The sequence below is a fragment of the Meleagris gallopavo genome, chromosome 4, assembly GCF_000146605.3.
Source record: "Meleagris gallopavo isolate NT-WF06-2002-E0010 breed Aviagen turkey brand Nicholas breeding stock chromosome 4, Turkey_5.1, whole genome shotgun sequence".
Classification (NCBI taxonomy): Eukaryota; Metazoa; Chordata; class Aves; order Galliformes; family Phasianidae; genus Meleagris; species Meleagris gallopavo.
In genome coordinates, this window is record NC_015014.2 from 2,574,631 (window position 1) to 2,600,689 (window position 26,059).

Genomic DNA, 26,059 nt, shown 5'->3' on the forward strand with positions numbered 1-26,059 from the left:
TTAAAACTGCTTCTTGTGTCCTATCACTATCTGCCCATGTAAAAAGTTCTTTTCCCTCCTATTTATAAGCTCTCTTCAAGTACTGGAAGGCCACAATGAGGTCTTCCCACAGCCTTCTCTTTTCCAAGCTGAACAAGCCCGGCTTTCTCAAACTTTCTTCAATGGAAAGGTGCTCCAGTACTCTGATTATTTTTGCAGGCCCTCCTCTGGACCCACTCCAGCAGCTCTGCATCATTCTTGTAGAGGGAAAACCAGTACTTCAGATGGTGTCTCACAGGGGCAGAGTATTTAAAATCAGAATCCATGTCAGTGTTTATGAAGTATATACTTCCTTCAGGTTTTTCATCCATGAAACGGACACATGAACAGATAAAGCAATGTAAAAGCATCCAGAATTTTGCTCTCCATGATGGATTTCCCTTGCATTTTTCATTCCAATTCTCCAGATTTTACTTCATTTCCACTGAAATTATGAGGTAGTTTAAAGGATGATTTAAGACTTGTTATTCAGTGTGAGATTAATGGGACATTCAGCCTTGAGATTTACACGTAGGGATGAGGGAAAGTTTTTGAGCTCTGAGGATCTTGATCAGTAGAAGGGAGGAATGTTAACTGGTGCTCCAGTAATTAATGGTTAAATTACCCTTGGATAGTAGGTAGTAGGTAGCATAACTCTACGGTCTGGTAGCTCTAAATTTCACATCTAATTGTAGCAGTGGGAGTTAGAACACAGGCAGAAGACATAATGAAATTACCACAGGGAGGAACAAACAAATGAACTGAAGTCCAGCAAAAAAGTTATAGCTATGTTGCTGTCATCTTGAAACTCTGTAAATAACAACTTTGAAAGCCATAAGAGCACTAGAACAATGGATTTTATGTGCATATAAGCATGAAATGTGAATTGTGAGGAATAATTGAGTTTGCCAAATTGTCAAGTACGTACTTGGAAAAAAAAATCACTTGGTCATCATTTAATGTCCTCTGTACACCTTTTTCAAGTTATTTGCATCTTTAATGCAGAAAACCACAGAATATCTCTTCAGTGATACTGAATTAGTTTCTGTGAAAAAATTTATATTTTAGTGCAAAAATATAAATTGTAACTTGTTTGATTACTCAGCAAAATCCAGAGAGCAAAATATAATATTCCTCTTGGAATTTCAAACTTTCCAAGTCTTCTGAAGAGCTCTAAAATTTTTGTTTATTGAGTAAGTAATTCTATAACATCTTGTTAATGAAGTAACATATCTTAAATATATATTTTTTAAAATAAAAAGTAGATGAGTGAATCCAGTGGTTTGGTAAACTTAGCTGAAAACTGCTCTTTGCAGGTGTCTTCTTCAAGGTCTATTAATAAGGTTTCATAGATTTAAGACTAGTAAGTTCCTATTCTGTGGAAATCTCACATAAATATCATGCGTGATCCTCATGTTATGAATGCTTGACAAAACATCCCTTAACCTTCCTAATATGGCCACAGCACTTAATTTTATATGAATTTAAACACAATCTAGGTGACCATACCCATCTAACCTATGTCGATGTTACTGCCTAGTTACTTCTTCTAGGTACTATGCTTCCCTATGATTTATAGCTATATCAGGAGCATCAACCACATCATTTTCAACTATATCAAGGTTTCAACTTTATCCAAAACCTGGACATTATCTAGCTTGTGAATTGTTTCAGTAATGGAGATTCAGTAGTCACCCATGTCATCACCTCTGTCCTTTCCATTACATATAATATTCTTTTTTGCTTCAGTTTTGCTGTTCCATTACTTCTTGTTCTGTATACCACTGAAATGCAGGAATAAACTACTTTTTCCTTTGTCCTACATCCTTTTGCTTAATAAAGTTTTCTTGATGACTTCATTCAGTTTTATTTTTAGGCTACAATGTTGCCCAGTCTTGTCTCTTACATCCTCTTTCCCGAACCTCTGACCACCTGCTGATCTTCTCTAAGCCTACTCAAGTTAACTCCCATCTTTTTTGGACCCCAGTAATCAATCAATCAAATTAATACTAAAGCTGTACTCATGATAATTAGAGAAGGGAGCAGATTTTCAGTTTCTGATGCACTATACTTCTTGAATCCTTTTCTGCATATCTGCAAACTAGACACTTTTTTTTTCCCATCCTGTTTCTCCTGTCCTATTATGTATCATGTTTACAGTTTGTCATCTGTGTATTGTCCTGAAATTTAGGTGCTGTCCCTCTCACCTTGGTGCAGATTCAATTAACGTTCTCTGCTCTACCATGCATGTAATTAATGAAGTCAGTGAATGGATACTAACAGTACAGGATTCTTTATGTTATAGAATCATAGAATGGCTTGGGTTGGAAGGGACCTCAAGGATCACCAAGTTCTAAATCCCCTGCCAAAGACAGGGCTGAACACTCAGAATTTTATTATGTTAACTGCTTTCCAACTGTGGTTATCCAACTAGTTTTGCAACTACCATACAGCAGTTAAATCAACCTCAACTTCCTGGCATTTTAAGAGAGTATTGTATAATATTATCATACAATATCATATATTATTATAATAATATTATTGTATATGATATGTACTCCTTCTGCAGAATGTTTACAAAATCTTGCTGGAATATATATGTCCTGGTTTACTCATAACTAAGCATAAACCTGCTATGTTTATTTCCTTTTATCACAGAAATTACTCTGTAAACTTTTCCTTCTGTTTTCCAGGCTGATATCTTAAAACATCTTTTGCTATTATTAAAAAATATTAGGTAACTACATGCTTGAAATTTATTGTTTTAATGAAGGCTGATGTAAAACATGACACAGTTCAGCATTCTCAGTATTCCCTATCATTTCTTAAAATTCTTCTCTACTTGTTACCAAATGTACACTTCCCTGATATTTTTCAATCTATGAGTGTATTTCTTTGACTTGTATATCACGCATCTTTACATTTCAGTGAGTAATTCCTGTATTTTGCCAGTAACTGATTTCACCAGATTGAGAACATTTACTTAAAAAGCAGTTATGGGGTAACTATAAAGATATTAAGAACTGAATGGTAATAAATCTAATTGAAAATTGAAGCACACAAGACATAGTTAATAAATTGTACTATATTTCCAGTTTGAATTTAAACCTTCAGTCATTAATCCTCTCATTGCTATATTCCTGTTGCTGGATTAATAGCTTTGTGTGAATATATTCACACTGAAAGATCAAGTCATCTTTCAATTTGCATTTCATCTCTGAGAAATCAAACCAAGTTTTTGAAAATGTCTATCTCCAACAGTACATTTGTAAACTTACCTGTTTTTTTTTTCCAGTGATTCCCATCTTTATATGTCTTAGTAAAGGATTAATTCAGTTTTGTTGAGCGTAGTGTTCAAGAAATGAGGATGGAATAAGATGTGAGATTCAGAGAAAAGTGGTGATAAAAATTCGAGAGGGCAAAGTTGAAGAGGAGTAAGGCAATACTAGTCCTCTGCTGGGACCAATAAAGTGTGTGAATTTCAGACTTTGTCTGTTGTTTATTTGTTTATTTGACTACCTAGCCAGCCTGAACTTTTTCACTGCTTAGGTAACAATTATTCAAAAAATTTGGATTTCATGAATATCTTGAAAATTTACGAAATAACTATTTTATCCTTCTCTAGCCATTTTTGTGAGATGAGTGAGCCTGCCTGAACACTTTGTTTGAAAACATAATTCTAAAATATAATAATCTTCTATTAATGTACTCATTGTTGAATTAATAAAAACATAGTAATCTTTGGTAAGCACCTAAAATATAATCAGTCAAGATGAAAGACAACTTCTACATATGGAAAATGTGCTGATATTATGATATTAATGTGATTGCTTTAACTTCTTTGTAAAATAATCCTTGTAATAAATATGCAGGTGGCTCCAAAAGTAATGCTTCATATTTATTTCCATAGAAACTACAACAGACACAAAGAGCACAATAACACTGTCTGAGAGAAAATTCTCAGCCACAAAACATTATTTTTTCAATATAGTCACCACCATTAGCAATTTGCCTGGATAAGCTGATCAAGTTGCTCTTTTTTTGTGTGACGACTGCGTATGGCCATCTGGAACATGGCTTGTCTTTCATGCTGCTGTCACCACTGCTGAAATGCATCACCCTCGCTTCACTGTGCTCACTGTTTGATCCCCTTAAATGTTCAGCAAGCAGTGAACATCAGTGTGTACCATTTTTTCTGCATGGAGGAATTCAGTGACATACCTTTGCTTCATACACACGTCCGTATCAGATGTCATTTTGTCAGATTCTCCTTCTGTTCCCATTTGTCACACGGCATCAAAACGTAATGTAATATTGGTGGCAAGGTTCAGGATCTACTGCTGTTCCACTAACACCTGTCTCTGATGTTGCAGGCCAACATAATAAAATAGGAGGCATTACATTCAGAGCATCTCTTGTACTTATAGGCACTTTGTACAGAGCATATGATGACAAATTTCGTTTCAAATAAATTTAGAAAAAATATGGGCTCAAATGCGGATGAGTATATATAGGTGATTTTAATTAATTTCTTAATAATTATTTTTAATTCTTATTATTCACCAGTTTTATTGCTTATCTCTAATGTGGTGACAACTCAAGATATCTCTATAAATTAACATCTCAAGTGACCTTAGCTTCATTGCAAGTGACCATATTACAAACATATGGGGAGTTAGACATAAACAGAAATTGTATAGAATGGATCTACAGGCTGGATTGTTAATACAGAATGATTGCATCAGACTCTCTGAATATTCAGGACTCCATTGCATTACTATTTTAATCAGGAACATAGAACTTTCATTACTTTCCTACTAGTAGATCCCTTTTGAATTGAAAGTCCAATTTAACCTGAGGTGGAAACCTATGTCTGCACATGAAGATGTAGTTCTCAGTAATGCATAACTCCTGTTAAAACAAGCTAGAATTAACCTAAAAACAATAGCCATGAAATGGCCAAGCACCTCAGTAATACTCCAATTGTCCCTCAATTTCTGTTTTGCATTGCTTTAGCATCAACTTTCTCCATACAATAAAACACACAATCAAAGCAAGAAGCTAAGATAAAAGTGAAGAAAAGCAATAGAATTTCCACTTTGTGTTTTCTTTTTTTTTTAACAAGCTTGGTCTTTGATCATTTCACATTTGATCAAAGAGTGCTTTGATGTTCTTTGAAGAAATATGGAATTATTCAAGTAAAAATATAGAATTTGATTCGCAGTTTTATCAGAAGAAAATAAGTGTAGGAGCTGGTCTGGTAATTTGTAGTAGGTAAGTAGGAAGATGTACAAATAATTGGGGGAGTGGGGGGGGAATACATAAATAAAAAGGAACATAAACTAGTTATAAACAAAAGTGAAAACTGGGAAAGCAATCCAAATATATAAAGTCACTAACTACCAAGCAAACTGCAATAAAAATCTTCCTTTTAAAAGGAAATATATATTTATGAATATCAAAGTGAAAAATGTATTGCCAGTCCATGCCTGAACAATATTTACCACAGCTGGAACACTTTAACTGTAAGGAAAACAAGGAAGAGAGGAAGAAAAGTCTAGGAAAAAAAAATATATATATATTCAGCCTTTGTTTTTTTTGTTTGTTTTTGTTTTGTAACATTGCATAACAAAAGCATGTTTATTTTGATGTTGTTCTTATTTGTTATTCATTTATCTATCTATCTACTTATTCATGACTGCACTGGAAATTGGAATAACTGCCATAGATGAATTGGAAGGACTGCTTTTTCTGAACTCACGGAAATGAATGTCCATAAAGTCTGTAATTTTGAGTTAAGGTCTAGTATAGTATATAAGGTCTTTTTTGGCCTAAAATGGGATAATCCAGTTTTATTTTGGAGGATGGGTGATGAAGCGTAGCCTACACAATCAAATTACATTTTCTTTATATGTTTTTGACCTCACAAATTACCCAGTGTGATGAAGTGACAGAGAATGTAGTGTAGATAGAAAAGAGCAGATGTTGTATTTTGTCTAGGAAGAGGGAGACTGCTGTGTGTTCAAAGCATTACATAGATATTTTTACACAATTCACCTTTGTTGTAGGATACTTTGTCTAAGCAGTCAATAACAATTTGATAATGCAACAAAGCTGCAGAAGATTACTATTTATTACTGCCGTTTTAGGGAAAATGAGTGCAGTTTTGGAGCTGTGTCCATCTAAAGAAGTTTTCACATTAATCACAATTTATCTCTCTGCGGCTTGATCAAAGTGCAATTAACAGATGTTCTTGATATTTAATCTTCCGAGTAGAATCCATTCCATGAGAAGAAATTCCAAAAGATTTTTATAAAATTAGAATGAACAGGTGACAGGCCCTAATATCTACATGCTTCTTATTGTAGGTGGTAGTATCAGATTTGTGTTAGAATCTTGTGGTTTTTTACTTGGCTCTGACAGTAAACACACCTGGCCAGGCATGGAGATAGAAAATTAAGATCTGTGCTAACCAAAATATATAATATTAATTCAGAAAATATAAAACAGCACACAACAAGTAGGCAGACAGTTTTCGAAAGTGCAGAAGGGTTGAATATCAGAGATCAGATTCTTGGCTTCTCCAAGAAAGGAAGAGAAAGATTCTAGGCCTTGAGGGAGGGTGGGATGTGGATGTTTGAAAACTTTTATATTCTTTGTTCCGGTAGTGCAGGCTTAAAATATAAAGGACAGTACAGACAACTCCTACACCATATCCAGTCATCTGACTATTGTACACATCTTCCAAGTGTTTTCAAATTTTTTTTTTTTAAGAGAACTGCTTTCAGGAAAATTCCAGAAAACCTGTGAATAGTTATTAAAAAAATAATAATAATAATAATTTGAAAATAGGATGTATAATATGAAGTTGCTTCATGTGGACAAGTTAAAAGCATGCATAAGCATAGCAAAGAATTTAAGAATGAAGACCATTTCAGTATGAGGAAAGATTCAAAAGCTCTAGAAACCATAAAGGTAAGTAAATAAAAGAGAACCTTTGCAATGCAAAACTGTTGCTAAAAGATTTAATAGTCTGACATGGTTAAAGTTACAAGAAGGGAAAAGGCAAATTTCCACTTAACTGGCAAGACTGGCAAAATCAAAAGTGGAATATGGCATACAATCTGGTATTCATATTTTAAGTGTATATTTTAATCAGCTCTGGTGAATAAACTGTTATAAATATCTAAGGGGGACAGGAGAATCAGAGAAATGACAGAGCTTGGCCACCAGAAATTCAATCCCTACTAACTTTAATGCAAATTATTATTAAATCATATCCTTTTGTTCTTATCCATTAAGGAGTTTTTACATTTTTTACATTTTTCTCTTATGGCTCTCTGGGTAGTGCTGTGGTTTCTTTGTAGGCATGTTTTTTTCGTTTTCATATATTTGATCTAAAAATGCTCCAGTTGATTCCTTGTTTGATTATACTTGCTAAGGAGTGAGCTTTTTTGTTGTTCTTGCTGTTTATTTGTTTTGCTCTGTAGTTTTCAAAAACTAAAAGGGAAAAACAAGCAACAAAAAAAGCCCCAAGGCTGCCAGACTCAGGGACTGTGGACTAAACAGAACTATCAATAGTAACCATAAAATACTAGACTGAAGTTGTAGAAAGGCAGCACACAGAACAAATCATTTGAAAGTAATTGACACTTTTTTAAGGGTACTATACTGGTGCATGGAAATTACTTTTCCTAATTTTCCTTGGAAAACCATAAATAAAAAAGTTTTATATATAATTTTTTCTTCTATTTCCCCCTGCCCCCCACAAAAAGGCAGATCCACGTGACATTTCAAATGGCTAAAGAAAATTCTAATAAAATGAGAGGAGACCTTCTGGAGGGAGATTTTGCATGAGAAATTGCTGATTATTGTATTAGAAATGAAAATTATAGGAAAATATAAAACCCAAAAATTTCAACTGGAAGTACAAATACAGTGCCATATAAACGTGCTCTGTATCACCCGGGTTGTTTTTTTTTTATGGTAATATGGAAGATATGCTTAGTTTGTTATGTAAATCCTCTTGGAGTTCACTTCCAGATACTTCAAAGGATTCAGTCTAGTTTGTAAGCCTCTGGCTTACATCATACTGCCCTGATAAAGGAAAAAAACAACCTAGGTAGATCCCTTCTTGAAGGGACAGATGAGAGAGAAATCCTGGCTGAAGGGAACCTGCTGCAAGCCTAAAATTCAGGAATACCAAGTGTTTGCAACAATCAGTCTCTATAGTTACAGATACATGGAAATAATTTTCTTTCCATGTTTTAAGAATGGCTGTTTCATATATTTATACATGTTTTACTGTGGTATTCCAGTCACCCCTGTAAAGTAATAAAAATCACATCCTTTGCACCTCCTAAATCGTTCTTTCCTGCTCAGAAAACCTTCACAAAAGAATGGTCTCCATGTTCCTGTTTCAATACAAATTTATTTTCTGTTTATAAATCTGTTGCTTCTTCGATGGAGCAGAAATGTATTTTTTTATTTAGTGTGAAGTGAAACTTAGAATGCGTCAGACTTGCAGCCATATTTGTACAAAGAAACGCTGCTGCAATTCCTGTCTTGTTGAACTTACATATTTTCTTTTTTTAAAATGTGTCTGCAAATATGCTCACTACTTGGCCTCTATTCGAAGTTATCTTGGTGCCACTATTCCAGTTTCTTATTACTGCCCATTCCAATGTATCAAGCATACTGAAACATGTGTGAGATGGAAGGTTCTTGTTGCTCTTGAACAGTCAAAAACTGAAATTCAGTCATGCAAAATTCAGACTGCATCTGATAGCTGGGCATTATAATTTCCTTTGGTAATTTTATTTTTAAGTAGCAAACTGTTCTGCATATATTTAGGTCTATACGCACAGAAAACATATTGACTCTAGAAAATGAAGAAAGGTCCTAGTATATTCTGAATGAAGACAAACATGTTTAATCCAGCATACTATCTCTACCCCTGATGCAAGTGTCTTTGGTGAAAACTGCAAAACTCATTTTACCTCTTGGTCTTTGAGTCACAGAGCAATCAGTAAGTAAATGTTTGAAGGTGAGCCAATGGGATAAAGAAGCAAGACTTCCTGCAATAGGAGGAAAGTAGGAGCAGTAGGAGCAAATAAGCGTGATCTTTGCCATTTTGCTTCATTGCTCTGTCTTCCTTTTCATGGTGGGTAGGACATGTGAAGAAGAATGAAGATAACATCATTGGATGCTCTCAAAGAGACTGTATGCAATCTGTACTGAAATAGGAAATGCGTGCTTATCAGACCCTTAATTTAATGAACTATCTAGGGCCAACACATTTATTCATCATTAAAAAGCATGCAGCTCCAGCAATAAGAACAGCGTTACATAAGACTCCAAGCATGATTAGATAAGTGCTTTAGAGCATGATATGATGATTTTAATCATTCGGCTAGGACACGTAATTGATTATGTGATTCTGCTGCAGTGCAAAGTAAAATGATCTTGCAAAAAATGTCCTCTATGTACCAAAAGTATATAACAGATTTTTGAGATATAGGATTCCACAAAAGGTTGTGACTTATCCTATGCAGTCTGGTATAAGGGTATTCATTGTTCCTCTGGGCAGGGCACCTAAGAGAGACACTGCAGAGCATTTGATTACTGAATCATCTTTCCTCCTCTTCCCTTCCCCTTATTATATGGCTGAATGGAGAATTAACTCCAACAAACAAAGCTGATATAGTGAAACCAGAAAAGCAGTAGACTAAGAAATGGTAACAAGTTGAGAAAAAATTGCAGATTAATTTCCCCCTGGGGTGTAAAAAGAAGTAGGGACATATCTGCAGCCTTATAATTTTCTTCCATCTCTGCTCCTATGGTATTACAATTTTTTTTTGCTGCCTCTTGCTACGGATTGCCAGACAACTTTCAATCTGACCTTATATTACTGAGTCTCAGTAGTAGAGATTTATTCTTTATAACTAAAAGCTGCACGCTTCTACTGAAGTGTGTACCCATAAATGAATCACAGTAAAATAAAAATAATTCAAACATTTTTAATATGTGAGTAATTCAAAGTCAGAATGAGCATAATAAAATAGTGGGTTTCCTTAGTAAAGAAAACACCCAGATGGGATCCCTGTCTACACTCCGTATGGTACTCAGTCCCTCTGTTCTGCATGCCGCTGTGTTCACAGTGTAATCCATATGGACATTACTTAATTGGTTTCTTATTCTGGCAACATTTTCTGTCTCTGTTCATATCTTCCCATTAAACATCCACTTATTGCTGAAAGAACACATTACTATGCGTTGGTTTCCTAGATTATTGAAATGTGAAAGCATTGATTTCTTTGTGTGTTCTTCAGCACTGTGGCTTTGCCCATTAGCAATGAGGTAGAAAACACTTGTGTATATCTTAGATTTGAAATTTCAGCCAATTTATGAATGCTCATATGCACACCTTAAATATAATCATGCGTGTTTACCAATTTAAGCAGATGTGCAAGCAGCAAAACCCAGCAACCCGTAGGAAAGGCATGGAGGTGTGCTGTGTGGTGAGAAACATGAGAGTTTCTGCAGCTCTGAAGAGTTTAAGGGCAGCTCTGGGATTGCTTGCATGGCAGCTGAAAATCCATAGGGGAGAGAGCTGAAGAATAAAAGGAGAACAACTGTCAGCTCACTGAGGTTTCCAGTTTCAAAGGTAAATTAGCAGTACTTGTACACTGTAATGTGTGTGATGTGAAGACAGTGGCAAACTTACAGTCATTTATCCCAGATAATACAAATTTCTAACTGTAACACAAACTGCGTCAGTGTGCAAAAAACCCAGCTGTACAGCTCATTAAATATTGACACAATGTGTATTAGTGATCCCAAAGTCATATCCTACATTTGTTCCTAAGAAACGAGGCACAACTCTCACAAATGTTATCATTTGTGCAGTTGTCTTGAGTACTGTCATTGGGTTTTATTATTCTGTCTCTGAAAAGAATATGGCAGACCATACAGTGCTGTATGATGAAATACTATAGGAATAAATATGGAAAATATATAGAAATGTATGGATATAAATTGGAAAGATAAAAGATACTGAAAAAGAGAATAGGGAGAATCTACAGTAATGACTATATAGTATAGTTATAAAAAAATAAAGGGAAGGAAAAAGCTATTTTGGTTTATCTTTTATTACAAAACAAAAGCCTACATAAATACAGGTTTCCTAACAAGAACAAGCAAACAAAACCACTAAGAGTTTTCTTCCTCTTTTCTGAAACTGCGCATAGTAATAAGGAACATAAGGAAAGCCTTGGGACTGGTGGCACAGTAACAGAAAATTCATAAAACAGAGGCATGCTGAAGGACAAAGGGAGAAATCAGTATCTCTTTTTGGGGAGAAGTAAGCATCTCTTCTACATAGAACAGCTTATACAAAGGCAAATGCATGATAAAATATATATTTTATCATATCCTTTAATTTTTATTGCTGTCATGATACCTGATAAACTCAAGCTGCTGATTGCCTCTGGTTCAATGACAAGCTGTAGCTGTTTATTCCTCTTGCCCTTCCCTGCTGCCTCTAAGAGTAATTTAAATGGATTACTGCTATCATCCATGTCACAATTTCTCACTGTATTTATGTTCAGGTATATTATATAAACCTATAGATTTACCAATGTGAATCTGTTTTTCAGGCTCCAGATTTGTTTGTGTGGTGCATCTTGTCAGCATGCATATATCACCATTGCTACTATTGCACAGAATCTTAAAGAGAGTTGAGATTGGTAGGCAACTTTGGCAATCACCTAGTCTAAATTTCTGCTCAAAGTCAGATACGTTCAGTCATTAATGAAGATACCCTCAGCAAACATCAAACCTTGAACAACAGGTCAAGGCAACAGACAAGGACTCTTCCTCACAGTTTCTGATGTTGAATTCCTTTACTTGGTAAGACAGATCCTCCACCAGCACTCACCTCCCACAGACAAAGAGCCCATTTTCCCAGCTTTGGCAAGAGAACCCAGGCATCCCTGCAGCCACATACTACACCCACAATGATGGGGGTCAAGGTCTCAAGTGTGCTGGGGAAGTTTCTCCAGTGGCTGCTGGGGACTGTGCTGTGCAGCATGTCATCACCACTACTGAGCAGCACATACACTGTTCTTGGCAGAGTTTCTAGCCTCCATCTGTGTCCCCTTGCAAATGAACTGCTGCCTTTCTGAGCTACGTCTGTTAAGTGCAATGTTATATGCAATAATCCATCACCAAACTAAACTGCAAGTCTGAGCTACCAAATTCCTGGATATTATGTTTGTAGCTCTGCAGAGGTATTTTTTCTTGCCTTGTGTATAGTGTCAGAATAATTTTTTTGTTACGCATCAGAAAACTGTACAATTTATCCAGTAGTACCTTAGGTCTGGAGAAGGAAAAGATTGAGGGCAGAAATGAATACACACGATCTTAAACACGGGCAGAATGTCTGACTTTCAAGAATCTGATAAAAACAGAGAGGTTTATTAACCTGTTTTACATCCAGGAAGGTCTAACATGGGCAGAGACGAATGAAAAAGATGACAAAAACCTTAATATTTATTTTTCTAATCTCTTTTCACTTTTCTTAGGCTATACAGACTGACATTTTAGTGCCTTTACTGTAATTTGGGATGGAGTGCTGAAGATCTCACTTCCCAGTGGAGAAAGGGGAGCAGTTTTCAAAATGACGTTTTGCCATGGGCAACAAAAAGTATTTATATGCACTAATTAGCAGTCACTTTTAAAATGAGCATTGTGATATCATTTATTATTGTAGCAGACCCTTCTGTCATAGTTCTCTGCATTTGTGTTTTTAGCAACTGCTTAATAAATAATATATAAATATATGTGTAAATAGCTGGATAGCTTCCAAATGAGAAATCTTTCTTTTAAAAACAAAACCAATCTAAAACAAATTGACCTGGTTATCACTGAGCTACCTTTTGATTTTCAGATATGATTAAGCTCCTTTATTCTGCTTAATGAATCATGGCTCCAATTTAAGCAGATGGGAATTTAGACATTGGTCTTAATAGAAGCACTGTTGAACCTCAAGTGTTTGAAACACTGAAAAAATTTCACTCCTCACCATGAATACTGCTCAAGCTGATGTCTTGGACAACATTTTTACACAGTTGACAGCTTACAGAGTTTGCAGTAAAATCAGTTGATCACAAATCTACTTTTGTATTTGGTGCAGCACAGCTCACACTGCTACAGTTTGACAGGTTCAGTATTTGTGCCCCTGACAAAGTAATGAAAAGTGAGCCTCTAGATGTAGTTGTACACCTGAGCACTGGATAGAACTGTGACCTAAATATGACCCTCATAACATAAGAAAGCACTCATTTTATAGGTTTTATGATCTTTGAGTTTGTTGATTTTATATGAAGCTGCACTGACTTTTGTTCTTCTTCCTCCCAGATTTTCATAGCAACAAAAAAACTTTACCCTAATTACTCCATATTTAAAAAGCAAGACTTTGGGCAATTGGGAAGGATAAATAGTACTGAAGGCTATGAGTCCACTATTCATGACAAATACTGAAAAAAATTATGAGGAACCACTTTGTAACTGGTAAATTCGCTTTATCAACTCGTGTACATGTTAAGGGAATACCTTCTCTCCATTTGTTCTTTGTCTTCATTCCAAAGATTTAAATACAATATGCACTTTAATAAGTCACATTTTCAATACACATTGAGGTTGGACATTATGGATATAGAGTCAATTGAATGAATAAGTGAGAAACCAATCTGAAGTGGGATTTTTGCTTTAACATATCCAAGTAGTGCTAATCACTGATTTTCAGATTTTAGAAAGTGGGTGTGGAAAGGTTATAGAGTGTCCCTCAATAGAGATTTACAAAAGCTACCAGGACATGTTCCTGAGCAACTTCCTCTGGGTGGCAGGGGCTGGACAAGAATGCCACCAGAAGTCCCTCCCAACTTCAACCATTCTGTATTCTGTGAAAATTTGTTAGTAAAATCTTCCCCCTAACCCCACCATCCCCACGCAGCTATTAATAGCATCAAGCATGAATGCAAAGTTTACCTTCACATCAAGTCATTCGTCGGGCCATCTGAGAAGCTGGGCAGAGTTTTGCACTCATACAATGGCTAAAACCATAAATCAAGTGGTAGTAACGGTGTTGCTGATTCAATTGTTCCATGTTTGCTAAAGTGTGGTCAAAATCTAGACGCCCCCAAGGCACTGTACATGTAGTGGGCATCCTCTGTATTGTTTAAAGAGTTAGCCTAGTGCAATAAAATAATATTAAGCAATGCTGAGTTTGATATGAACTTGGCAACAAGTCAGATGTTTCTCAATAGTTTGAGTTCATCAGCATGAAAAATAAGTCTATCGTATTTACATTCATCTTAGAAGTTTGTAATGAGGGAATATAAAAAGGAAACATATAAAACCCATCTGTATGGCAGCACAATACCAGTTAAATGGTATTATATATATAAAATGATCACAACTATCTAGACTCATATGCTAATTAGAATGGCTTTCTGTTCCCCATTTGATCTAAGATCTGGGTTACTTATTCTAGTGAACAAATACAGTTGGGCAAGGGCAAATAAATTTCTACATCTATCCATCTGCCAGAGTATTTTCACATGTGATGGTCATTGGCCACCCGAGTTGAACATTTCATTGAGATTTTAAGCACCTAAACAAATGATTTAATTATTGAAGATGGAAAGCATTTATCCTTCTTACTAGTAATAACCATTCTTTTGAGTAATATTTCCATTTTAGCATTTTACATAGGAACAGATACTGAAAAAAACAGTTACTGAGGTATTGAATGCAGTGTTCCAGAGCTGTAGGCAGGCATTAAATGCAGTTGCTTATACTATTTTTAGCATGAAACAGGCAGAAAAAGAAAGTAAAAAAATAACCTCTAACATAGGTTTGACTTTTTTTCCCCCCCACTTTCATCACTTACACAAAACCAGCATATTCTATTGTTCTGGCTTCAGAAACCTAGGACCAGATGTTCTGTTGTAGAACTAATCAGCCTAGTTTAACCTTAGTGACTTCAGAGGCATTAGTTGGAATTACAATAGTTTTGTCTGGCGCATAGGTCAGACTACTGCCAAGATATCAGAATATTTTTGTCTGCAGCACAGCAAATAGGCAGTGTACCACAGTGTATCCTAAGGACTTTTCAACACATTATAATTCTTACAGCACCACTTGCAGTTGAAGAAAAATAATATAAAATGGCCAAAAGTCTTAGAAGGGCCTCTCCCAGCTGGTATCATTAAATATGTTTTTTGTAGTTTTCTGAATCATCTGCCTCAATTTAGCACTGAAAACTTCATTAAAGTGTTTTTGCTATGGAAGGAACTGTCAGCCTGTTTTATTTGATAGTTAACTAAAGTGTACAGTTTTCCTTTCTTCTCTTTCATGGCCAATTAATTTTCCTTATAAACTCAATCAATTCTGTAACCACTAACCAATGTCTCTCCATTAGACCAAGAGTTAGAAGGTGCTCCCAACAAATGTCTCTGTGAACTCCAGTAATTATAATTTTCTTTCTTAGCTCCAATGAGGACCACCCAGCTAAGGGATTCCTGTTCATTTAAAGTAAATCAAAGTTGAATAATTTTGCATGCAAACTACGGAGCATGTATGTTCAAATGTAGCTGCCAGCTTTTTCAGAATAGCTGTGTGGTGCACACAACACTATCTGCTTCCAAACTGGCTCTGAGGACTGCACTTTATCACACCAAGGCTTCTGTTAATCTGTTCCAAGACAGGGATTGATGTAGTGCAAGGACCTGTGCTGTACATCAGTCTTCATCAGAAAGTTAGAAAGCAGGATTACTGAAACTGATGCCCCAAGAAAATGGTGCAAGTTTCACCATGCTGGTAAGGTGGGAAGTTCCTCAAAAGAGAAAAACAGACTGCATTTCACCTTAATATTCAAACTACAGAATGTTTTTGACTGAAGGATTGGTATAGCTATCAGATAATTACAGAGGTGATAACTTCTACTAAGAAATGAAGGAACATAGAGGTGTGGTTCCTATGCATGAGAGTCAGAGGTGAATTTTCTTGAAAAGCATGCTGTGGTTTTTGTTTGCTCTGTCAAATATCTAGTCATCAAAGCCCAAGAACTTCCATATATATTTATGTATCACAATTGAGTGGACCTGGATTTGTGAATTGAGGAGAAATTACTAGGGTTTCAGACTAGCCTATTGCTTAATGCTCTGATGTCTATAATATTTACTTGATAGATGAGACAGTCATATTTGGAATGCCTTAAAACACAAACTTAAACCAATTACATTTGTTTCAAGTAATGTTTTTATTAGGCTCCTGATCATCATAGACTAAAATCTGCTTATTCATCTTTGTGTGATATTTTCAACATTTTGTAATTCAGTGCATGATGAAATTCTGAAATGCCTTGTCTGGAATTTTCAGCTTTCCCACATCACTTGGGAAGCTGTACTGATCTCTCTTCCTATTCTCCCTTTTTTGAAATTTTCATGAAGATTTGAAGTAATATTTAATCATGGAAGTGACTTATGAACTTGCTCTAGCAGGCATGATTTTTCTCTTTTTCATAGATTCACTTAACTTTTAGGGCCAAAAAATATAATCAGAGAGCTGGAGTACGTCTTCTACGTAGACAGGCAGAAGAAGCTGGGCTTGTTCAGTCTGAAGAGAAAGCTGTGGGGGAACCACATTGTGGCATTCCAATGTTTAAAGGGAGATTATAAACATGAATGGCTAGATATCAATAGGCCAAAGGGGAATGATTTTAAACTAAAGGAGGGAAGATTCAGATTAGATGTCAGGGGAAGAATGTGTGGTGAGGTGCTGGAACAGACTGCCCCAAGAGGTTGCGGATGCTCCATCCCTTGGAGGCGTTCAAGGCCTGGCTGGATGGGAGCTCTGGGCAACCTCACCTAGTATGTGATCTAGTGGCTGGCAACCCTGCCTGCAACAGGGATCTTGAAACCTGATAATCTTTGGGATCTCTGCCAATCCTAGCCATTCTATGATCTTTTGATATATAAAATAGGACTTTGTGAATCTCTGTTCAGAATATTTATCTAGAATTACCTAGCTGCATAATGAAAAGCGATGGAGACATCAGTGGAATCTTCTCAAATTAATCAAATTAACATATTTACTGACCTAAGAACTAGTATCTGAACAAAGGGATTTGATAACATTTAGTAGGTGAATTTTGTATACACAAGTTTCAGTGGTGGTAAAATTGCCTAGGATTAGTCCAACTTTAGATAAGAGAGAAATTTCTGCTGGTATTGAAATAGTTCATACATAGAAATCAAGTCCTGAGCCTGTTGCAAAATGGTTAAGTTTAGAGAATTAGTACCTCAATCATGTACAGAAAGTAAAAATTTTTTCATGTATATGTTTTATCAATTCTAACTTCTCAGTGATCCAGTAATGGACACACCTTTCTTTGCACAGTTCTCCCATGAAAATTCATGCAGACTGTTCACAAAAATATTTGGAGAAGAGTTTTTATGCATGTGAGTAATTTTACTGGAGCATGAATTGTCTTATTTATGTGCAAAAAGGGGTATTCATGCTGAAATTTCCTAGCTAGCTTCACTGTATAAACCGACTTTGTCTATCTGTGTGTTAGAAATTGTCAGAAAGAGACAAAGAACATTTTAAAATACAACAAACTGTTGTGAGCTAACACGAGCAGAAAAGTCGGAATTAGAGAATCATTGGCCCATAGCAGCAATGAAGAATCACTAAAGAGCTGTTCTGTGCTTCTATGAACTGTTTGAGGAAAACAATACTATTCTGAAACATTTGGTTGGTAAACCACAACTTGATTTCCAAGAAGACGAGGAAGCAAGTAATCCTGGAAACCCTTTCCAGGTACATGAAGGGCAAGAAGGTGAGCAGGAGTAGTCAGCATGGATTCAAAAAAGGGAAATCAAGTTTGACCAAAATGATAACTGTTTACAATGAAATGGCTGGCTTACTAGATAAGAGGACAGGATAAGAGGATATCGTTTACTTAGACTTCAATAATGCTTTTGGCACTGTCTCTGTTAAAATCCTCTCAGAGGAGCTGTTGAAGCATGGTGAGGATAACCAGACAGTAAGGTTAACTGAGAAGTGACTGAAAAGCTGGGCCCAGAAGATAGTGATCAGTGGTACAAAGTCTAGACAGTGGCCAGCAAGTAGCAGTGTACCCTAGGGCTCAGTACTGAATCCAATCCTGTTCAACATCTTCATTAGTGATCTGATTAACTACTGATGACATACAACAGAGAGGAGTGGTTCATAAACCAGAGGGCTGTGATGCCACTCGTAGGAACCTCAACAGGCTGGAGAAATGGGCTGACAGGATGTCAGGAGCTTATGAAGTTCAACAAGGGAAAGAGCAAAGTCATCTATCTGGTGAGGAACAAATCCAGACACCAGTATATTTTCTCTTAAAAAACCACATCATATAAATTTCAGATTCAAGAGTAAAACCCTAAGTTTCAAGACCTATGCCTTGAACAGAAGTTAGTAATGTCAAGCTAAGCGAAGGGAGGAAAAGGGTATAATAAGTTGCTTATATTGACACAAGCCTTCGAGTATAATGTCACATCTATGGGATCTGGACTCATGTAGTGACTTTGAACTTTCTAGTCATACCTGATGCAGTGATAAAATGATCATAATTAAAATATACATTTTAATGGTTGCCTGAATCATGATAATCTAAAGAACTTTATACCCATATTTCAGACAGATCTACCATACTTATTAAGCTAATCATGGTTTCTAACAGATGCAGTTGTACAAACTTGTCTCTGCTTTTCTTAGTTCATCTGCAGTCCTTTTAACCGATCCACTATAATGCTGAAAAATATCACTGTTCCACAGGGCTAGCAACTCCTTTATTGTCTAAATCAGTGTTTGTTCAGATGAATGTTAACATTTACTAAGTAATCAATAAATGTTCACTTAAACATTTAAGCCTGCAAATACCTGAACCTATAACATGCACAATTCCTTACTCAGAATGAATGTTTTTTGGAAGTGAATACTGGAGTATTGTAAATTTATTGTATTTTCATTTTGGTTCAATTTGAACATAATGGAAAATGAATTACGAATAAGTTTACATTTCCCAGGGGCTCTTCACACATATCTAGGCCTAGGTCAAGTAAATATTGTGACAATTAGAACATGAGCCCACTTCCAAAGGCTTTCAGGCTCCAGATAATTTACATAGTTTACACAGCTTACAACAAAAAATAATGCAAATTTATATAACATTTCTGTATAAAGATTAGACTGTGAGAATATGAGTGAGAATTTGAGGGGAGTTTGGCAGGATTCACTTAAAATCAGCAGCAAGAGTAAAAGGAACTGAGACATCAACACAAAGGCAAGAAAGTCTAATTCAGCAGCAGAACTGCCTGCCAAGAGGAGGCAGCAGGCATGTAGTCTACTGATAATCAGCAGAAGTCAAAGGACAGCTGAGACAGCAAGTCACATCTCAAGGGGAAAATAAATAAATAAATAAATAAATAATAACAAAAGGAAAATAACCAAGCTAAAAAACTCAAGACCCCATAGACCTAATGAAAACACTTCTATGGAGTGGTTTTGATCAGACTGTGGAATTACATAATTGAAGGAGAAAGATGTGAGACAAGCCTACCAAGGAAGATGCCGTAAAATCATATGGGATCAGAAGCTGTTGCTCATCTCTTTTGCTGTCAGTTGTGCAATCCATGTATCTTAAGAGTGGGCTCAGACTCAGCATTTATATGAAATATATTGCTGATCTGATTCAGTTACTAAAATCGTCAGCGCATATTCTTTTTGCCAGACACATCGACAGCTATGTTAACTAATTCAGCAATGTATAGCATATATCCAGCTGAACTGCCATGAAATATTCCTGTTTCTGCTCCTTTGCAGCTTCTGCTACTTTTTCTTTGGTATATCTGAAGAATCATTGCTTTTTGGAGGGCTAACTCTGAAAATTTCAATACTTTATCTACTTATTATCAAGACTTGGTAACAGAAATCTCATCTTCAGGTTTCTGTACTTCACAGAAATGTGCAGTAACATCTCTAAAAGCTATGATCTCTTAAAGATCATGAAATACCTATGTAAAAATGGTTATAAATTGATTTCATACTGCAGGATCCCTGTTATATCATGCATCTTTTGTGTCTTTATCAGTTTTTCTTGCTGCAAATTACAATTTGTTCTACTGTCTACTGCAGGTTTGCTAAATTGAGAATCTGCTTTCCCCTGCTAAACACAATTTCAATGGCAATTTACTGTGCTGGAAAGGTGATGCCCTTAAGTTGGCAGAGCTGAACCCATTCAACCTCTGTATCCTTTCAAAAAACATTTAACTGACTTAATTTCTGTGTTCATCAAACTGTTCTAACACATACCTGTGATGTTAAAAGTAAAGGACGTTTAAACTGTTTGTAGGAGATACTGTCTGTTTTCTTCACTGAACTGTGAACCGCTACCAAACAAAAACTTCTGGAATTTAAAGTTCTGTAAATGTAAGTTTAACATAACACAAGGACTACATCTTTTTAATATTACAAATTTACACATGTACACTTATACCAACAGGTGAGGTTCTCTACGCATGCAATCTCAAATGAATGTGAATATTAATGCAGCATTAAACTGTTTTAGACATCTGTAACTGCAGAATAATTTTGTATCACAGCTTCAGGTTCTTCCTTTGTCTATTGAATTAAGCCAGCTGTTAAATGTTTAGCCTATTTATATGCTTAGCATTTACAACTTGTAACCTTGCAACTAATGAAATGAATTTCATTAGTTATGAAGCAATCAGGCTGTTGCTCTAGATTATGTCTGCAGGCCCTTTCTAACTGAGCTATTCCATTCCACTCTTTTCCTTGTTCATTATCCACTTCTGATTTTCAGTTCAAGATCTTGTTATTCTTCTGCATGAACTACTTTTCCCTCTCTGAAGTGTTTTGGATGGGTCTTGTGTTTTCCCCTCAAAAGTTCACATCTTTATTTTCTTGTCTCATATTCATTCAGGTATCTATATCCCATATATAATTCAGAAATATTCCCCAGTGCTTAGTGACTTAAGCTTCTGTCCCTCTCTTCAGTTTTTAAAAATTCTATCTCTAAAAATCCTCTTCAGTCATTTGAATGCTTACTCTCATGGTACAGAACAATGATGTGCTTGTTAAATTGCAAAAAAACTTGCCAACTTTGCAGTTTTTAAGCTGATGGCATTTAAATGAAGTTGTTGGATGTTGGAATCAGTGCATGTTTCTATAGCTAGTTTTCTTTCCATTACAACTTCTTCCTTTTCTGTGAAGTTTCCTGCTTTATTTTGTCTTTGCATTTTTCAAGTTTCTCCTTGTGATAATCTGCTGAACCAGAGTAACTGCATCTTGCATTTTTCTTTTTTTTCTAGCATCTTTTTTGGCATGTTCTTACTGCTTTCCCTGATTTAGGTTTCTATCTTGTAGCTGTCACTCCATTAGCTTTGTATCTATGATTCCAATCACTATTTGATCTCTTCTAATGGATCAGTCAGTATGCCATAATTACATGGCTGACTTTCTAAGTGAGTGTCAGTCAAACATTCCTCAAACTTAGGGAAATGAAAGAAATTCTGTTCTTTCAGAAATGCGTGTGATGACAGTGACATCCTTCAAAAGTTTCACTTTTCTTAGAAGTACAATATTTTTCCTACAAACTCAGAGACAGTTGCTCCAGTCCCTTGTAGTATCATACTAACAAGCAGTGGAGAACTTCAGGTACTGCTATATTGAACATCAGCTAGCTTTTGTGACTGCTTTTGAGTACAACTTCTTACGTGTGGATTCAAAAGCTTGTCTGAATCTTCTCTAAGACCCTTCAGAATTGCTAGAGAGAACTAGGTACTTCTAACTTCCACTAGCACTCTTTTCTCTGTCCTTATGTCTTTAAAACTGACAGTTTGAAGAGCTCACTTCGATTTGGTGCAGTGGATGTAAAAAGTCGTGTGAGAGCGATGACTATGAGGTCAGAAACTGCTTATGTTTTATATAAGTTTCTTTGTGTATGTAACAAATAAGCAACACACTGATACTGATGTTCAACTGAAGCCAAAACTGTAGTCAGGTACCATGTTCAAGTCAGAGCTACAGACTCATGAAAGGTTGTATACTTAAAGGTCACAGTGGATTAAATTGCATCACTGGTTAGGATTGCTGGACATCATGGCTGTCATTTGAGATGGTATGATTTATTATGCCATCTCTATCCATATTTGTTTTAATATGGGCATTTATTGAGCTTGAACTCTACAGGGCCAAGCAAGTTCTTAAGTGAAGCTTAGAAGAAAAAAATCTAGGAGTAATGCAGTGTTACCATTACATAACAGTGGGTTATTCAGTTTGATATCATGGCCTTAAGTTGACAAATTGGATCAAATTTAATTGGGATATCTATAGCATGTACTGACTGGAGTCACCTTGCTGATCTGAGCTGGAAAATTTTGTCATCAGTTCACACAGTTCGAGAGCAAAGAAAGAAAAAAGGTCTTTTCTAGGAACAGTAGGACCTTCTTTCACCTTTTCTCTGAATCCCTCAGAGATGAGAGAAAGTCTAGCCCTCCCTCTAGCATATTAGGAATTTGCTTTGGATTGCACTGGCCACCCCACTCGAGCTTAGGTGGTGTCTAAGCTTCCCTGACAATAAAGTCAAAAAGTCTTTTTGGTGTGCTTGGTTGTAGAGCTGTGTGAGGAGGTGTGCCAGATGCACTGCTGTGCAGGAGCCTCCCAACAGCACCTGGATGCAATGCAGAAAATCTTGCCATCACTGCTATGCAGATGGAATGCTCTGTCTTCAGATGCAGTACACGCTGCTGTCTCAGAGATGGCCCAAATTTATTTCATGTATATTCATTTAGCATGAAATGTTCAAAGTTTTGACAGGAAATTATAACGTAATTTAATTAATTTAATGTATGGTAATCTAAATCTCATCTGTAAGTGCTAATCTTTTCTAACTTGCCATTCTAAAAGGATGATATCCATGCTATTAATATCAAAATGACTGAAACGTTAATGCAGCACTTAACACTAGCTGTACCTTAAATGATTATCTGGGGTATATGTCAGGACAAACAGATAAATGTTAAAAGGCTAAATAATTCTTAAGTATTTTAGCTTCTGAATAACAGTTAAGATAATATTTTATTTTATGCTTAAATATATCAGTACCAACACTAAGTGTTCATATTTAAACCCTGATCTTTTGAACACTTTCATTTAATTCACTTAATTACTTGTTTTATATTTAAAAAGCATGGAAGTACGGAAGGACATTTGGGCCAGATTTGTGATTTTATTGGCCTACTGAAGACTGATGTTAGCTGTTGAAAAGTGCGTCTCATCATATGTGCAATTTAAGACTTCTTTTTTAAATGCTAGTCAATATGACAGCTATACTTCATCCTGATAAAATGGTAGAGACATTGAAAACGGGCAGATACAGGAGTATCTACTGACCTGCATTCAGAATTTCTACTAACTTATGGTTTTTGATTCTTAATAAAATGTATCTGTCTTGGTAATTATTAACTGGGAACATGAACTCTAAACAGCAGAGAAAGCAGCAGATACCTCCAGAGAGGATCTCATAAGGCTTAAAAGAACACATCTCTCCAATTAGGGCATATGGTGTTTTGATACCCTGTAGTTCTTGGTTACATTCCAATGCATGTTTTGCAGAAAGCACACAAACCCAAGAAACTGCAGTCATTCCAGACATGCCTGAAGCTCTGCTAGTCTCCTTGGTCTTCACAGCATCCATTATTCTGATTACATCCTGTATATTGCTGGAAATTCTGTTTGTTCAAATGGACTTTAAATCCAGCAGTTTCACTGTAATATAGATCTGATGGTTGTTTTTAGAATTACTAAGATGTATGTTTCAAATCTGCCTCATCTGTTACATGAATTTTCATTGTTTGTAGAGCTTGAAATTAAGTGAATACTGTCATAACATTTCTGTTCAAATAATTCCCCTTAAGAAAATTATTTTTACAGAATTTCTTGTAATGTCAAGAAAATATGGAATACGTCAGCATCAGAACAGATTAGATTTATTATCTGGAAAAGTTAAAGTTAACTTGGTTCTACTCTGAGCTATTTCAGCAGCTTTCCAGAAAGGAATGTCCATGCTTCTGCTTAGACGATGGTTTTCAATGTTGCTAGCTAGTTTTCCATTAACAGACTGGCGTCTGACTTGAGTGGTTAATTAGCAAACATAAAATGTTTCCCACTTTTCATCTCTGAAATGTGAGAAAGGAGAAAAGTTATGAATGTATAAATGAGAAGAGCAATTATGTATATGTGCTGAATCAGAAACTGAAGTTAAGCTAGGTGAATAATAGTTAGATGATGCTACACCCTCGGAAAACATCTCTGTCATAGTGACAGAGATCTCTCCTCAGCAGTGCTGATTTCATTCCTTTGACAGCATGATGGATAGCTTTATAACAGACTGTATGCCAGCTTGCCAGGAGGTGATGTGTACCTCTTTCGGCAGTTTGTGCCCTGCTTCGTGCCAGGCATTGGCTGCATTGGTTCATTAGCTAGGCAGCCCTCCTGGTACATTCTGCAGTATTACAGATATATCCAGTTCATTTTCTCATGCAATAGATATGAGGAAATAGCTGATTTGTTTCAGATTTGTACACTGGTGTAGCAGCAGGCAGAAGCTCAAACTATAAGCCTGGGAAAAGATCCATAACTCTGGCAATTATCAGTAATAGTGATTATGTACAATACATTCATATCCCACTTGTTCCAAAAGGAAGTTTTTTGGCTCTTAAGGATGAATTTCATTTGCCTTTGTCCCTTCTCAGCACTAAATGTAAATAGAGGATGCAAAGAAACCTGTGGGCGGAACATTTACTCCTCCCCTGAGAATTATCAGTACCTACACCCCTTTGCATCTCACATCCTTGTGGAAAACGAAAAAATTAGTAAATAAAAGCCCACACGTGCAAAGTTTTTAGGTATTCCAAGTTGATGAGGATTCTTGCTCAGGGAGCTGGAAGTCAAAGGTACAGTTTTTTTTTCCCCTTGTCTCTAAGCTTCATGTTCTTTATCGTGCCAAGTGTAAAGGCCCCTTAGGATCTGCTTTAGTGTTTTGTGTGTCATTGGGCATAACTGTGTTACCAGACAAGCTATAAGACTGCTCAAAGGAATTAGGCACTCTGACATAAAATCTATACAGGAAATAGTAGAATTTCTATACTTGATAATCTCATATTCAGTTGCAGCTAGCCAGAACCTCATGGTAAGATGCATTGAGTTATATTACTGAGCCCCACTGCCTTTACTTTTCTATCAATGGCATCTAATCATCTGCATAAATAAAAATATTTAATGAAAGTTAACATCTTTATTAGTCATTAACACATAATATGTTAATGTTTAGCTGGCATCTTTGATTGTTTAATATGTTTGGTATACTATCATTTTACAATGGGCCAAATTGTGTTAATTTATTACAATTTCTAATGGCATTCTTAATGACATTGCAGCAAGCATGATTACTTGTGAAGATACAACTAAATTAGGACATTTCGTTGTTTAAAAATTTGATATATTTGCATAATTAATAAACTTGAAATTAAAAAGTTTATTTTTGTCAGAATTATTGACTTCTTTAATCTGTATTTGATTCTCTGAAAAAATACTGTTTAATCCCTTTAGTTGCTTTTTTTTTACTGTTCAGCTTTATTTTACTTGGATTAACAATTCATTCTTCACAGGTTATTTGAAATGAAGCTTTAAGAAAATAGATTTTTTTTTGTTTGTTAAAAAGTAGCAAAGGAGAATTTCAACCATTACTTTGTGGGATTTGTAATACTTTGCTCTGTTGTTCATATTTTCTTATCTTCCCAAAATTTTTCATCCTCTTCCTAACAGAAAACATAATTGTACTTATTTTCTTTAAAATCATGATTTAAAAAAGATTTTAAAAACGAGCATCTTTATCAATAGATCTTTC